General features: G+C 42.5%; 1 long non-coding RNA gene across 1 annotated transcript; it reads left to right on the top strand.

Annotated features, from left to right (window-relative positions):
- Positions 1-1,843: 1,843 nt before the first annotated feature.
- Positions 1,844-14,200, top strand: LOC142068455 (uncharacterized). Its single transcript, XR_012664282.1, has 3 exons — positions 1,844-2,093; positions 10,043-10,090; positions 14,097-14,200. It is a non-coding gene; the product is annotated as an uncharacterized LOC142068455 (long non-coding RNA).
- The last annotated feature ends 2,541 nt before the right edge of the window (positions 14,201-16,741 follow it).

Here is a 16,741-nt window from a genome sequence, read left to right as displayed (position 1 = left end):
ACACATTGGAGCACTCTGGGACACCTCCCGGAGGCCAAACAAGTCAAAATACTCTGTGCTGTGTCTACATGACACCTAATTCGACCTGGGAAGGTCGAATCTAGTGCTATTTCTCTCACTGAGATAGAGTACAGGTGTTGATTTTAAAAGCCCTTTAGGTCGGCGGGAAGGGCTCTGTAGTGTAGACAAGCTCATTATAAACTAGACCCAATGAGGGGAATGTCGATCTAATGACGTAATGTAGATAAGCCCAGAGGTTAAAAAGGGGGCCAAAGGGATTTTGTTGGGTTAGAGGCAGTCCTCTGATCTCCTGGGGGCATGTCTACACTTTCTAGTGAAGACCTGCTAAATCGACCGCAGATCGCTCACCCGTCAACTCCGGTACTCCACCAGAATGAGAAGTGTAAGGTAAGTCAATGGGAGAGTGTCTCCCATTGACCCAGCACATTGTAGACATGGCAGTAAGTTGATCTAAGCAACGTTGACTTACCCCCATAATGTAAACAAGGTGTTTTCTTTTCTCTCTTGCCCCTGCTGCTCTCAATGGTCTGCTCTTCAGGGAGTGGTCCTTGCTTTAGCTGCACTAGGGGAAGACAGGAAAAATGATAGAAAAGGTCCCTGACTCAAGCCTGACCCACATACAAAGCCTCCTAGAGAAAACAATAAGATTTCAACAAGCTCAAAGTGAATAGAAGTTCTTTACACCTTTTCCAGACATGCACTGAATCATTCCTAGTGCCTTATAAAGCATTATTTGGTTGACAGTGCCTATTAAAATATCTGTTTATGAAATGCAATGTTGCCCCACAAAATTTACCATTTTGTGCTATGAAAAATGGCCCTTTTTTTCCGCGAAAAAATAAAATAAATAAAATCCAGCCTTAGCAGTGGGATCTTTAATGTCAACAAATGGGCAGGATGTCAGTTTTATGCCACATCTGAAAGACAGATATATATTTTCCACCATTTCTCATATCCTATTTATGATTTTGCAATCACAAATAATGTAGCTGAGATCTAGTATATACTTTGCTTGTACATATGGCAACATCTTGCTGCGGTGGTTAGAGCATTTTGTCACAGCTATTTATCTATCTTGGGTTTTCACCTAATTTTTAACTTTCTCCATTCTTCAGGGGCAGAAGAGCATAACTTCGTGTATACTATCTTTTTATAAGTGTACTGATGCAATGGGAAGGTCCTATAGAAAAGATATGCTTTACATTTTGGATTGCATGTTGGGGTCACTATACAGCCTGGACTTTCTAAGTGATAGTATTCCCCACGGGTTTCCGTCTGCTACCTGTCTGGTCCCTGCCTGTGGAGTTTTGGCAAGTAATAAACAGCTCTATGGAAGAAACGCGGTTATAGAATACCAGAGCTCTGCTGATCAGACAGAGTCATGGTGGTTTAACCTGTCCAACAGATAATTCCAACAAGATACCAAAAGCACATAACTTATATTTACTAGCTATCGGACAATCAACCAGTCAACAAAGGTCCATCCACCTGCCATATGAACAATCATTATTATCGTTGGTTAACAGGTGCCTTTCGTACGATTCATGACTATAGGTGATATTCCGAGTTCCATGTAACTGCAGCCTTGCTGCGCTATCCTGCATTACCACTAAATTCACAACGTGTGGTTAGCGTAACAGCTGCCTTACTCAGTTGACGCTGGTGGCGTGCCAAGGGTTTTGGAGCACTGCCCACTCCTTAGATAAGGAATTCCTTCTGCGCATGCATGGACCTGTTAAGGTCGCCTAGCGAACAGTTTGACTGACAGCCCTGGGCTGTGTTTACTTTACTGGCTATATCCTGCAGCTGAATTCTTGTCAGCACAACCTTCATGGAACAACATCAGGTGCGGGGGTCATTCTAATTTTTTAGAAATTTGAGTTTCAAAGCCGGGGTCACACCATCAAGAATGCTGTGTTCTCATCGCCTGGTAGTTTGAACCTGAAAGTTACTTGTCTCAGGAGATCAAGGGGGGTAAGGTGGTTTCTGAGATAACCTAGTCACAATCCGTGAAATGCCTGCAGTTTAGGACCTGGATTTTGAACCCTCTTCTGAGGTCAACAGGGGAGCCGGTATGTATAGATTTTGGTATATTATTCTCAATATCCAAAAAATAATGTATATCTTACCCTTTCTATGAGACATCACCAATGGAGAATAGCCTGAGTTCAACAAGGTCTTAGATCAGCACATATGACATGCTTCTCAACAAAGAGCTGGATGTCAAAGGTTGAGCTTTTGCCTGTGAAATGGCTCATTTGATAAAACCAGGGTATGATATGCTTTTAATTACATTGAGCAGCATGCCACACGTTATAAAGTTCTGCAGTTGCTTTTCACATTTTGTATAAGCAATTTCCATTTAGTTGTATTCTTTTCCATGTGGTGCTTTGAAAGAGTTAACTAGCAACTATTGTACTGTAGTTTTTGTTACATTGTGTTCATCTACTTATTAAAGAATATTACCCATATACATTACTTAAATTTCTGCTGAGGAAATAGCTACCGATATGGACAAATGTATTTCACTGGTTTATGAACCAAAAATTTCATACAGGTTATCATTAATCTATATAAAGTCCTTGAATGTTGGATTTCACATATGGATTGCAACTTTGTATAGAACTTAGACTTGACTTCCCACTTTGGCCAGAGCATGGCTTTTTGGAGGATAATTTTTTGGGAATAAGCATATCTGTCCTAGTAAGTTTTTTCAGAGGATGCATATCTGTCCTAATAGGCCTTGTGGAGTATGGAATTCATATCTAAACTAATGGACCTTTTGCTATGCTTTTGATCTTATGCTGCTGCCACCAGCTAAAATGCATACGTTTTTTCACTTTTGCTCTGTGTATGGGCAGATCTGAGATGAGATTTGAACCCTTATTAAATTTCAAAGATTAAAGCATTTTAGCCCTGAAGGAAGTGCCACTGAAGTGATGGCTAGGCTGATCAATGAACAGGGCTTAGATAGAGTAGTATAATAAAATTAACAATGAGTAAACAAGAAAAGGGGAAATACTGTAAAAGCAACTGTTAACCACAAAACTTAAAGGTATTGTAACTTGCATGGAGTTCTCAAGAAGCCATGCAAACTGATATCCCTTAGACTGCATTCCTAGAGTCAAATGCATCACCCGGAGAAAGTCATTTTAGATAGGAAGTCACCAAGTGTTTACATAATACAAATAAAACAGGATTAACATAAGTTTGTCTGTATCCATGAACAGTTTTGGCTAGACCATAATGCCTGTAAGAAAACAAGTGTTTCTGTTTTATTGACACCAAGAATAATACAGTGGATAGTAAATATTGCATTTTAACTTTTCTGCCTCTGAATTCTTTTTTAGAATGGCTAGCAAATTTGAAATATATGTGTGTGAACTGAGAGATTTGTGGTAGTTGGGTGAGTAGTGGAATGGGGTATCTTAGAATGTTGTTGTGGCTTAGGGGGAATGCTGAATTTGGGAAGTATGTAAGGAGCATGAGGAAGCCCAGGTTGCTGTAGATGGGATGAGGATAGTGGATATTTGAGGAGTATGTAAATGTAAGATAAAATACACTAGGTGGGAATTGCGTGTGGAGAAATAAAGCATAGAGAGGATGGCTGGTTGTGTCATGGCAGAGAAGGAGGCAGGTGGGGGGAGTGTATAAATTGAATGCCCAATGTGGAGGATCCAGGAGAGCTCACCTGAGTAAACAAAGGGCTGCAGCAGGATAGGTAGGCAAGTAGAAAAACTTTGTTTTCATAGCTGTGGGCAGACACATGAGTAAGGGTTTGCATGACTGGAGCCAAGAGCTGCTTTCACTGCTCTGCTGAGAGCTCCTGATAGGCAGACAGGAGATGAAGCTTCAGGAAACAACAGAAAGCTGGCTAGATTGATTTCTCTCGCTCCTTGGAAATCCTTTCTCAGTTTATTAAAATGAAGCATTTTCAGAAGGAAATCCAGGTGGGTGTGTTGTGAGATCTTCACTACAGCACGCTGCCCATTCCGTTGCATGAGCCTGCATCTCCTTTGGAAAAAAAAGATGTTCTACCAGTCAAGTTATTCAATTCATCATTCGGAATAAGTTAGAAATCTTCTCAAAATCAACACAGCTGAACCAATATTTGGACAATTCATGGAAAAGTGAATATTTTCCCAGTGGGATGTACCGTTTTCAAGTGTTGTGGGATCTTATCACACATTTTTTACTGTAGTGGGTATTTTTCAACTGAGTGCCATCTTGCTGAAAAGTGAAGTCATGTGTGACACTGGCAGGCCTATGCAAGAGAATGTAAAACAGTCCTCAGCCACCTTTAATACAGACTTAATAGTCACAAGAAAAGACTTATTATTTAAACCAAATTTAATATAAATGGGATATTATATTTGGTTTAAATAATAAGTCTTTTCTTTGGACATTTACATAAAAATTAAAGCAAGTTGGAAAGTAGTTTACAGTTTCTTCCACTGTGTTCTCTCACAGCTGCTATATATTTATAACTGCTCCCCTGCCTGTCTCTTTTGTGTATTATAAACTTCTCTCATTTACTATTTGGGTGATACTGAGTACCTCAGGTGAGAGGTTCTTGGAATTACCCACACAGTAAATGAAAGAACTTTATAATACCCCAAAGAGTCTTGGCAGGGGAGCCATTATAATTATATAAAGCACCAGTGTGTTTCTTGATGATGCTGTAAAATATGGTTAGCTTTGCAAAGACTGTATGCTTTGGGCCCCCAGCTGGCATATAGTGGAAGCCATATTCTGGTTCCGTAAATCAGAATGTGGCAGGGAGGAATGCTTATCCAGAGATTTTAGAAATATATGTATACTAGAATATTGCATAAAATTGCAACAGAGCCGTGTATACACTACAGTGCATGAGATGATATGGCTTTTAGCAAAATAAAATGTTGAGATGTTCTATCAGTAAGGCAACCTGGTTGGTGGTGCATTCATAGTTGCTTTGTGATGTCATAAATGACATTGCTTTTCAACAAGATGGATGCTGTTTGCAGCATTAGATGAGACATTAACTGTAATTAAAAATGTAAAAATAATACTTATTCATTGGTGAAAAGAGTTTTGTGAATTGAAGGGGCAAATGCTGCACTCATTGAATGTCCAGCTCCCATTTGGACTGCAGGCTTTTCGATGTAGCACAATGGTTCAGTTTATATAACCTGTAGCAGTCCTGACTCTTGACTTCCTTGCCTTTATGAGATGATGGCTCAGTATCAATATTATTTTAATGAATATATTTTTAGATGTTTCTTGGTGTACCCTTTTAGTAATGAAATTCTTTTTTATTACTCTTGATATTTTAAGCAAACAGCCATATACAGTGGCATTTTGTCCTCACTTTCACAGTGTCATCGGTGATCTACTTAAACTCTTGTTGGTTTGTCATTCACCTGAGCGTGAAAAGTGAGCCGCCTTAAGCTGTCACTGACACTGGTTCAGTATCAAACCATTTTCCATAAAAATGTGCTGATACTGCTTAGTCATTATTTGACTTTGTAACCGGACACTTCTACAGACTTGCACTGGCATCATTATGGCATTGTCCTGACAACAGGTAACTTTGTATCCATAGACTTTTGTAATTAAAAATGTAAAATTGGGTCCGAATAATCTTCTTTTTCTGACTCTGACTAAGAAAATTTCAGCAGAGTTTGCATTTAGCAGACAATTCTTTGCCAAATTTCAGCTTTGCACAGTATTAGATACATGGAAAAACACTGGAGTTTCAATGGTTAGAACATTTTCACTTTGATGCACTTTTCCAGCAGTTCCCAACAGAACATTTTCACTTTGATGCACTTTTCCAGCAGTTCCCAATCTTTTCCATTTCAGGAGGCCCTGGGGCCTCTCTATCATTTAGCAATGGCAGGGTTGTTGAGACCTCTTGATGTCAGTTCATGCCCCTCAGATTGGGACCTTTTTCACCAGCACTGACGATGAAAGTCTACAAAGCCCAATCCTGTGGGCTTCTGAGCATCTCAGTTTTCATTGACCTCACTACTTTCCTCAGTGGGAGTGGAAGGTGCTCATCACTTTGCAAGAGACAATCACCACCTCTCAAGGTTGGGCCTATAGGATGGTGGAATGATTGAGCAGAACAAAAAACCCCCCACAATTGCAGTCAGCAAGGTCTTCTCCTTGCTGCCCTGGGTGTTCAGAGTACCGAAGGCGGTCAGATTCATCATGGGGGCAAGAGAGGATCCTCGTGGGCAGGAGCACTGCCAGCTCTCACAGGGCCCTGCAGCACAGCAACCTACAATCAACCCCAAGGTGATCAGGGAGCAATGGAAGCAGTGGGTCTGCCGATAGGCTGCAGCATCCTGCTTCCTGGTCCCCTTACCCTCTCTCAAAATGGTCCTCACAGCCCAGAGAGTGAGGTGGAAGTCCTGCCAGTGCTGGCGAGTGAGCTGCACCTTGCCCTTGGAGCCACAAATGTCTACCAGGAAATGGTGCAGCTCATCCTGCAGCACACGCGGGGCCCGGTTCATAGACTCCTGGTCATCCTCCAGCTGCACCCCTGGAATGGCCTTGTGACCTACAGAGACTGACAAACATGGGGTGGACCCCCAGCGTGGCACCAGTTCTTCAGGCGCTGCACAGCCCACCTCAGTCCCCAGGGATCAAGAGGGGGACACCGAGCAGAGAACCCTGGACAGTGCCTACTGCTCCTCAAAGCTATCTAGGGAGCCAGAAGCTGTCTAGAAGCTGCCCAGAGGAACTCTGCCCATATGCATGAGACCAGGGAGGAGCGGAAATAGGCCCCACAGTCATAGAGCATCCCCTCATCTAGCATCCTCCTGCTGGTGTTGAAGATGGCCACTTTGGCCAGGGCCAGGAGGAGGTTGATGAGGAGGTCTCACGACTTTGTGGGGCCATGGATAGGGTGTGTGAGTATAAACAGGTGTGGGGAAAAGTGCAGCCATAACCTCAACAGGAGGTTCTGGAGGAGCCGGAATAGGGGCTGCAACCTGGTGCATTCGAGATAAGCATGTGCCAGGTTCTCCCTCATGCCGCAAAAGGGGCAGGTGTCAGGGATGAGGTGAACTGCACCAGGTACATGTCCATAGAGGAGCCACCAACCAATATCCCCAGCAGGCCGTGAGACCAGGGTGGTATAGAGGCTGGCCCACCGGGGGTTCCTTACCCTACACAGGTGGTAGATAGTCCCGCTATTTGGTATCAGGGTGGAACATCAGGGTATCAGGGTATGAGGGTGAGGAAGTGAAATGTGTGGAGCATGAGCGTGTAAAGGTGTTTCCTTGGCACTTTTTGGAAGCGAACAGACTGCAGGGCATGCAGCCGTCTTAGATTGTGGAAGGGACAGGGCCAGTAGGGCTTGCGGGACAGGGGCCCCATGAAAAGGTCCGGAGGGCCTGGGGTAAGGGGTGGGTGGGGAGCACCCTCTTGCAGTACCCACTCAAGAAAAACCCAAGAGGTGGGTGACAAGGCTGCCCCTTTCTCCTGGAGCACACACAGGAGGGTGAAGAGCCCCATGCGCTGACCGAGCACTTGGGGATCCACCCACTGCCCGCTGTTGTAGTCCAGGAGGTCTCCAGTTCTGGTGGTTTCTGCCAGGACCAGCCACCAGTGCACCAGGGGGATTCCGCCACCTACACACGAAGCTAGGGGTTGTGTAGCAGGGTCTCCATGAGGAGGTCCACCCCCTCGGTGGCCACAACGGACCTGGTCACCGAGAACAGCTTCCAGGTCTGGAGGAGGTCCTGGTAGAAGACCGGCAGCTTGGAGAGGTCTCGCGGAAGACCCCTCAGGTGGAGAAAAAAGAGTTGCCGGTCGTATCAGAGCCCTTGGAGGCGGAGGAGAAAGGAGTGCACCAACGTGCTCCATGCCGGACTACCTGCACCATAAAGGAGTCTCTGCAGGGCCTGGAGGTGGAATACATGGAGTTGGCTGTGGAGGCAGACCAGGCCCTGTCCTCCCTCCTCCAGGGGAAGACTCAAAACCCCTGCAGAGACCCAGTGCAGTCCTGGCCAGAAGAACTCCAGAGCTATCCTCTGGAGCCAGGCCAGGATCCCTGGAGCCGGGGTCAGGGTGTTGAGCTGGTGCCAGAGCATGGACAGGACTAGTTGGTTAAGTACCAGTACCCTCCCCCTCAGGGAGAGGTACTGGAGGAGTCCTGTCTATCTCCGCAGCTGCTCACCCACCTTGGCCTCCAAATCCTGCCAGTTCTCCAACGCAGAAGGATGCGTGGTGGAAAAGTAAACACGGAGATAGAGCAGTGGACCCGCACTCCACCTGATGGCTTGAAGCGTAGGGGAGAGGGAGCTTGTCTGCCACCTGCCCTGACCATCAGGCCAGAGCTCTTGACCCAGTTGACCCGGGTGGAAAGGCTGCCGAGTAGATCGCCTGGCAGGCCTCCACCTGCAGCAGGTCACCTGGGTCCTGGACCACGAGGAGCACATTGTCAGCGTATGCTGACAGGACCTGCTGCATCTCTGGCTCAAGGAGCACCAACCTCGTCAACCTACAATGGAGGAGACAGAGGAAGGGCTCGATCACCAGAGTATACAGCTGCCCTGACAGCGGACACCCTGACACACCCCCTGCCTGAAGCTGACAGTGTCAGTCAGGGTCCAGTTGAGCCTGACCAAACACTCCAGGGAGATGTACAGCACCTCGAGAAAACCCACAAATTGAAGCCTGAAGCCAAACGTCCGCCGAGAGCCCAGGAGATACCTGTGGTCCATCCTGTTGAATGCCTTCTCCTGGTCCAGGGACAGGAGGGCGAACAACAGACCATTCTTACACCCGAGCTCCAGGAGGTTCAGAACCAAATATAAGTTATCAAAGATGGTGTGGCCCCCGGACGGTGTAGGTCTGGTTGGGATGGACCATATCTTAGGGGTCTCTGGTGTCCATCTATGCCAGGCCAGGGGGTGCTGGTAAAACACCCTGAGCAACAGAAGCTGGGCCAGTACTCTGCTCACTGCAACTCCAATTAGTTGCCCCGCTGCACACATGACTTTGGGACCTGCTTTCAACCGATAGATTCGGATGGGCTGGAGAGAGTTAAAAGGCTAATTAATTCATTAGCCCAGATGGTACAAAAGACAAAGGAAGGAAGCATGAAGTAGAGGAACAAAGTGAGTGAGTGTGGGTAGTAGAGTTAGAGCCAGAACCATGATGGACCATGTGATGGGTATATTCCCCACACTGACTCCTGAGAAGCTAAATTAGGCCAGGTGACCAATTAAGCAGCTGGTAGGGGAGAGATATAGGCTACAAGGAGGTTGCTAATTAGACTCAGGCACAGCTGGGCAGGAATGGGAAGGACCTGTAAAAAGCCCAGGAGCTGAGGGCTTTGTATTACTGTTGGAATGAGGCTATGTAGTCTATAAGAGTAGTGGAAAAGAACACCTATGCCCTATTCTGAGGACTTGAGTGGTGCTTGTGCAAGGCTTCTAGACTCCTATGGACTTATCTCTCGGGCCTCATCCAAAGCCCAGCGAAGTGTAAACTGCATCACTATTCGCTTCTGCTAATACAGCACTGGTTGCCCTCTCGGAGGGTGCTATGCATTTCATTCACTTGCTCAAGAGAGGTGCTGGGAGGTAGAGAACAAAATGTGAGAGTTAAATAAAATTAACAATAGGCCCGCTCTCAACAATAGACTTGATTGTCCTGAATAAAGCTCTTGTTTTCTAGCCACTTAAGAAAAACTATCTGTATTTTAGAACAATTCAAATTCTTAACAGCTCTTAGAAACGTGTCTTGGGAAACTTTGAACAATATTTTCTTTTTCTTCAGAGATGATTCAGGTGAATAACATTGTCTCCTGATTTTTTTTAAAATTTTATTTATTTTTATTTATTTATTTATTACTAGGAATCTTTGCCCAAAAATAGGAGATTTGGGGCTAGATCCACAGTTGGATGTAGGCAGCTGTAGCAGGGTGGACTTACTCCTACCTACTTTATAGCTTCTTGGAAATGGTCTGGTAAAACACTTCATGCACTTTATTTACAGTGTTCTTGTTCCACTACCTTTACAGACTATGGAGCCTCATCCCAACAGTAGCATGGAGCCCTCCTGAAGAGGGGTAAGTTTCACCTAAGAGAGAAGCATTCTGTCTCTACAGCACCTGCTTTTCACACGTTAAGGAACCAAGACCACTTTTGTGGTCACATAATGGGGAAAGATATGGTATAAATGGGATGTGCCCAATTAGATGGGCTCCACTGAAATAATTTTTCAGTACAATTGGCAAAAAGGTGTGTGGCTTATTGTCTCTTTGGGGGAAAAAACTCAGGTATGTTACTGAAGGAAGCAGGCACTGGTCTTTTATCCTTTACAATCTGGTATTTACAGGTGAAGCTGTTGGCTGTCTAATTGCAACTTACAGAAACAACATACAATCTCATTTAATCTCTCTGAGTAGTTGCCATATTTAGTTTCCTAAGGGATAGTCTATATTTACCTGAACTGAATTCTAACTCAGGGTGTGGGGGGAAAAGAGAGATGTGATCTGCATTCAAAAATATTCCAAAAGCAGTGAAAACAAACTACTGTACACTTGTGTGAATATTTAGCCCCTGGTAAATGTGTATAAAAGGTGGTTCAAGTTGGGGCCAGCATCAGTTACATTTGAAACCAGCAATTGTTTTATATCTAGAAATGGCCTCGCCATTACTTTAAGATTCAGGGACAAATCCTAACCTCCTTTCCATCCATCACAGTCCCACTGAAGTGGTGGCATGTAAGTGAAAGGGCTGTAAATTGGAACAGATTATTTTGGTCCTCTGTTTTTAACCACATAGAGGTAAAATGTTCAATGTGACATGTTGCCCTGTCAAGGCAGCAAAATTTACAGTGCATTTGCATTCTAAGTTATTGCTGCCCTAAAAAGCAGTAACTCTCCCTCTATAGCTTTAACAGACCTGGGAGATGATATGGCAGTAAGCCAATAGTGAAGCAGGACCAGGCGTTATAATGACAGTGCTCCCTGGTAGCATGTATGACTGTGTATGGGCTGAGATTCACAGGACAGGGTTATTGTATTAGTAGTATTCCATGCTTTTGCAAGATGGCCATTTTTGCATGCATATCCTTAATCTTCAAAACCGCTGGTTCTTGCCTACTTCTCAATACTCTGCTAATATTTCTAAGTCCACCAGCTTTAAAAAACTCTTTAAAATATCAAAATTAATCTTTCACCTCCTAATGATAGTGAGTTGCTGCTTTGCCAAATTCAGGGAAAGGGAAATTTCCCCACACCATATGATGGGTTACAAGAATTGGAGATTCACTTGCTATCTTGGAAAGGCTCATGGATGATTAAAAATAGGCTCCAGTGAATGTACATGTTTTGGCTCCCCTGTTTACAATATAAACAAGGCAACCCTACAAAAACAACTGGCACCAGACAAAGGTAGCTGTTCCTCTTAATTATATTTCATGCACATTCTTCTGTGGAAAGAGCATGGTGTGGGCTCAATGTATTTGGCAACTGCAGCCTCAGAATCCACCCGTTATCCACTCCTCCCACAGAACTGTGCTCAAGAACCTGCAGTCTTGGTGTTTAAAATATTGGTTTTCTAGTTCTCAGGGCTCTAAAGACAACTTTGAAAACCAGAAGTGAATACCAGTTATAAACAATGCATTGTTGTTTTCCAGAATCTGCAGACAGACTGGACAACAGCTCTAAGAGGAGTGAACCGGAGTGAGAGGATCCATCTCAGCGGGGTGTTAACTTGGCTACCTAATAACAATTTAAATATCAACACTAATGACTACTTCGCTCCTGCTCATTTTAACAGCTTTATCCCACAACCCCAATCTGCCTCTCAAGGTGCCAAAAGCCCTTACTTAGCCAAAACTTCCAGCTGCCCCAAAAGACAATTTCCATGGCGCACTTGTGTTATCAATACAAAATCTTTTGCATATTGAAAACTAAAATATAGGGTCCCTGTAAAATAAATCACATTGTATATAAATGTGACTATCATTGGAGTTACTGTACAGAGTATACTATTCATTCAATTAATTAAAACGCTATGTTTTTAATTTAAATGAAGCTGCTACAGAGTCCAGGGACAGTGCCACTTTTTTTCTTGTGGGACAGCTCTATATCTCATTGGAACGATGGGAGGATCTCATTCTCTAAATTCCCCTGAGCCATCCTAAGGTGCACATGTGAGGGAAACAGGTACATGAAACCAAGGGCCCAGTTCTCAAATCTGTTACATAAGTTTTTACAATGGAAATCAATAGAGTTCTTTTGCAGTTATGACCCTGGTGCACCAGAGTGGAGAATCAAGCCCTGAGTATTTCTAGCTTTGCCAAAGTGAAGTTATTAATTAGTACTGATAACACTTCAAAGCAGTTCATTTTCTCAATTTTGGGAAATATTTCCTTCAAAGTGTGTGTGTGTGAAAATTTATACCAGGTCTTAGCTCAGCTTGTGGAGCCCATGGTTGCCTCACTGGTAGGTGTGGAAAGCAGATGCACATTTTAAAAAGTATTTTGCACAGTAGGATTCATTAAGTTCTTGGTTTGCTTCCTGTCTGTCTTCCTGTATAATTTTATTTCATGCTTCTTAAGTGACTTCATTGCCAATTGAGAACTCCTGGATCATACTAGGGCTGTGTTTTGTTGCCTTTCTGGATGTTTCCTCATTTTCCTGTAATCCTCATTTGATCATTATTTATTCATTGTTAGTCACTTAACAATAACCAATGCACATTTGTTGCAGGCTATGGAAGCTCATTCACTGACTGAGATTGGATGATGTAGGGTTATGTATGCTTCAGTACATAGACACAATGGGATGGGGAATTATGCTAGAATTCTCTCCATTTCCTTTCTCCTGTGGGTTTGTTTGATCATTAACATGACTTTAATTCAATCTTTAGATGATTCTCCTTTTATCTACTCTTTACATAAGTCAGCATTACAACAAAGGTCCCTGTATTGTTGTTTTTAACACAGTAGCATCCTTTCAGAGTTATGTCAGCATTTTGTCAGCATTCCCTTTCATAATACTCTCATCAGCCCAGCTTCATGTACTGTTGATCTTCTCATTTTCAGGCGACATTAATCCCCGTGGGGCCAAAAACTTCTGCTGAAAGGACCAATAGCTGTGTTTAACTCACTTTGTTATAAAAATTAAAATTGGAACATTGTTCAATTCCCTTTCAGGGTTTCTTTTTACAATGCAAAGTGCTACTGAAGGCTTGGTTGGCACCTGGAGGTGAGGGAAGAAGGACAATTTAAATCTCACTTTCATCTCCAACTATCTCTTTTCATGCTCCACATTATCTCTGTCTCCCCCTATTTCATTTTCCCCATTTAACATGAAGGGTGTAGTGAATCTTAGTTTTGTTTTTCAGTTATGACATCTCAGATGTGTGTGTTTTTTAGAAGTTGGTTCACAAGTGTGACGTCATCAAGGAGGCTCATGCTATGTATCAGCTGCTGGCTTTGGGCTGCTGCTTATCTACAGGCCAAAAACAATCAGTGGATGAAACTGGGATTCAAATGACTACATCTATAATCATCTAATAAAACTAAAATGTACCTTAATTTCAAATACAATACATAGTATGCGTCTATGTACTCAGCAACATAGTATTTTCCTCCCAAGCATTTTCAAATAGTAAAAATCTATCTCTCCGTTCCATTCCTCCGCTATCATAGTGTTTAAGTCAATGTTCTATATTGAAGGGCAGTAGAAAAGCACAGTGAGGGCAATCTTCACACAATATTTCCCTTGGTTTTTTTTTCTCCCCTGTTACAGAATATTTGGCTTAATAAAAGCATGAACAATTCCATCTGTATCACTTTTCCAGAAGTGCAGAAGGTCCAGTGCAACTTTATGCATTAGGCATTCACTCTGTTGACCATAATATGAGGATTCTTAATGATACACACAATTTTAACGTACATATTTCCTTTTGATTAATCTCCATAACACATTGGTACACCCATATGGAACTGACAGTTGTCTTTATGCATAACATATAAAATAACACTTGCAAGAAGAACATAGCAAAACAATGTCCTTTTTGTGAACAGGGGCCTAACTATAAACTTTATTGCTTTACCAGATATACATTATTAAATATGTCTCTGAAGCCTGGCTTTGATCCTGTTCCTCTCTTCCCTGGAATTGTTAGATCCTGTTTCTGTATCCATTGTGCAGGACAGTTTAGTAAGTACTATTTATGTCAACCCACAAATTTTAAAATTAGGGTTCTTGTGATTTTTATCATGCTATAAGCCCTTTCCAATGTAAACCCAAGAAACTTGACAGTTTAAAGCTAAAATAAAATCAACTTAGGCTGTTAATAAAGCTTAAACTGTTGATATAAAATCCTTTTCAGGATTTAATATAAAAATGTGTTAAAAGAGATCAAGGGTAGAACATAGTTCTTGGGAGGACAACAACAGATGAGAGATCTCAAAGAACATGAAAAGATTGGAGAAGGCAGAATGTGGTGTCAGGTTCTAGCACAGCAAAGATTTATGGAACTATCTACTCAGAGCTAGTTCCAATCTCCTCTAGAGGTACCGGGATGAAATTGGCCTGCTGCAACTCCATTGCACCTGGTATGAATATCATCCTGGAGACATTCCTGGAAGGAACCTGTTGGTGGGTCACTCTTCCCAGCACAAAGGCAGTGGAAAAGAGCGAAGGCAGTTCATAGTTGTAGAAATGGGTGAAAAATTAATTCTGTGTGTCTTATTCCAGTAATATCACTACTTTTTCTGTTTATGAAATGTCTACCAATAGATTATATTTTTTTTCATTTTCTGTTTAAATTCAAATATTTTTGGCTAAGAATGGTTTTGTCTTTTGCTTGTTTGTGACCATTTAATTGTCAAATTCTACATTCCAAATCCCTAACTCTATATTTGAACACTTAAATAAAAGTGGCTTGACTTTCAGAGGTGCTCAGCATCTGAAGCTCCATATCAGTGGTCAACACTTTTGAAAATAAGGCAATGTATATGCTTAAACTTAGTTCCCGTGCTTTAATTTTTTTAATTTTTTGCCATCGGCCACATGGTATGTTTCTGTTCCCTGACTGAGTGTACCTGTTAGAACCATGGTTCTTGTACTATTACTGACATTTATAAATTTTTTGAAATTCATAGTCATGTATTGCATGGGGAACCCGATTCTGACACTTAGAGTAGGTCTACGCTTTGAGCTGGGGGTGTAATTCTCAGCACAGGGAGACATACCAGCACTAGCTGTGGTTGAGCTAATGGGCTAAAAATAAAGCATAGTCAGAGTGCTGGGAGGGGCTAGCTGCCCAAGTAGGTACTTAGCATCTCAGATGGTATGTATTGTTGTATTAACTTAGATGGAATAAATGGGCCAAAGATGTTAACCCAGTCACTGTCCAACATTAAACAGTGTTAAACAAGGTCTGGGATAAGAACTGGAATAAATTGCCTAAGAAAGTTATGGAATCTCCATCACTTAAGAGCAGGTTAGACAAACATCTGTCAGGGATGAGTCCTGCCATGAGTGCGGGGGATTGGACTAGATGACATCTCAAGATCCTTTCCAGTCCTATGATTCTATGATTTGGTATATGGAGATTTCAGCTTGCTTAGTACCATGGCAAACATGCCCTTAAAAATCTTTTAAACTTTTTATTACAGAAAAAAAGAAAAAACAGTGAAAACATCTGAAACGTAAGTATTAAGTAAGGCATTTTAAAAACATTTTTGTTTCCCTTTCTTTTTACCTGGAAAATTTTTTTAGAAGGAACCCCCCGTCTTATTTGATAGTCTTTTCAATGGTATCAAATATAGTAACTATTCTTTGGGTAAAAGACAAGAATTTAGTTGAGATGAGCTGAAGCTGCTGCTGCTAACATCTGATCCCGTTTAATCCCAGATAGTGTATGGGATTCAGCTGGAGCTGGTAGAGGTGATGATGTCCTCAGGATCCCTCTCTCTGGCCTGGTCTAGTCAGAATCAGGATGACACAGGCTCAGGGTCCCAGAATATGGTGAGAGACCAGCCATGATGGTAAAGCTCAATTCAATAGCCTCTCTGTATTTACTTCTCCCTCGAAGTCTTTCTTTAAGGATCCAAAAGGGGAGTGATGGGTAGAATAGCCCATCCCCTCATTATTTTGTCCACCTTTTGGGCCTAATATCCTACACACCTATTTTGGTTCATTAATTTGGGGACCTGCATCATCTGTTTTTTAACCAGCATAATCTCAACTGTTCTTGCATTATATCATTATATATTTTTGTTTGGACTAATCCAGCCCTTCTGTCTTGCACCTGTTTATAACATTCTTTATTGAAAATAAATTGACCTATTTTTCATGGTAATTTCCTAAGAAGGCAAAAGTTAGACTAATTGCCACAACAGTAGTTGGGGTGGGTAGCCCCTCCTGTTAGTTATCATGGTAACATGTTAGTGTTACCATGGCTACACTGTATTTTTAGTGCACTAGCTAGATCAGAGCTAGCCTTGATATGTCTCCTTGAACTGGGAATTAGATCTCCAGCTGGAAGTGTAGCCATAGCCTTAGGCTTTCTGCAGATATTCTGCAATGTTTACTTAAAATTTCCTATTTTTATGCTAGGATAGTCAAGAACGCAAACAGAAGCGGGCCTGTGAATGCCATCAAAGAGAATTCATTTAAACATTAGAATACCTGCAGAATTCCCACCACATACACACCAGATACTTGCCCACCTCTAGTATCTTGCTTCTCTCT

This window comes from Caretta caretta, chromosome 11 (genome assembly GCF_965140235.1).
Source record: "Caretta caretta isolate rCarCar2 chromosome 11, rCarCar1.hap1, whole genome shotgun sequence".
Classification (NCBI taxonomy): domain Eukaryota; kingdom Metazoa; phylum Chordata; order Testudines; family Cheloniidae; genus Caretta; species Caretta caretta.
The sequence above is the reverse complement of the archived record's forward strand: the minus strand, read 5'-3'. Positions and strand labels throughout refer to the sequence as shown.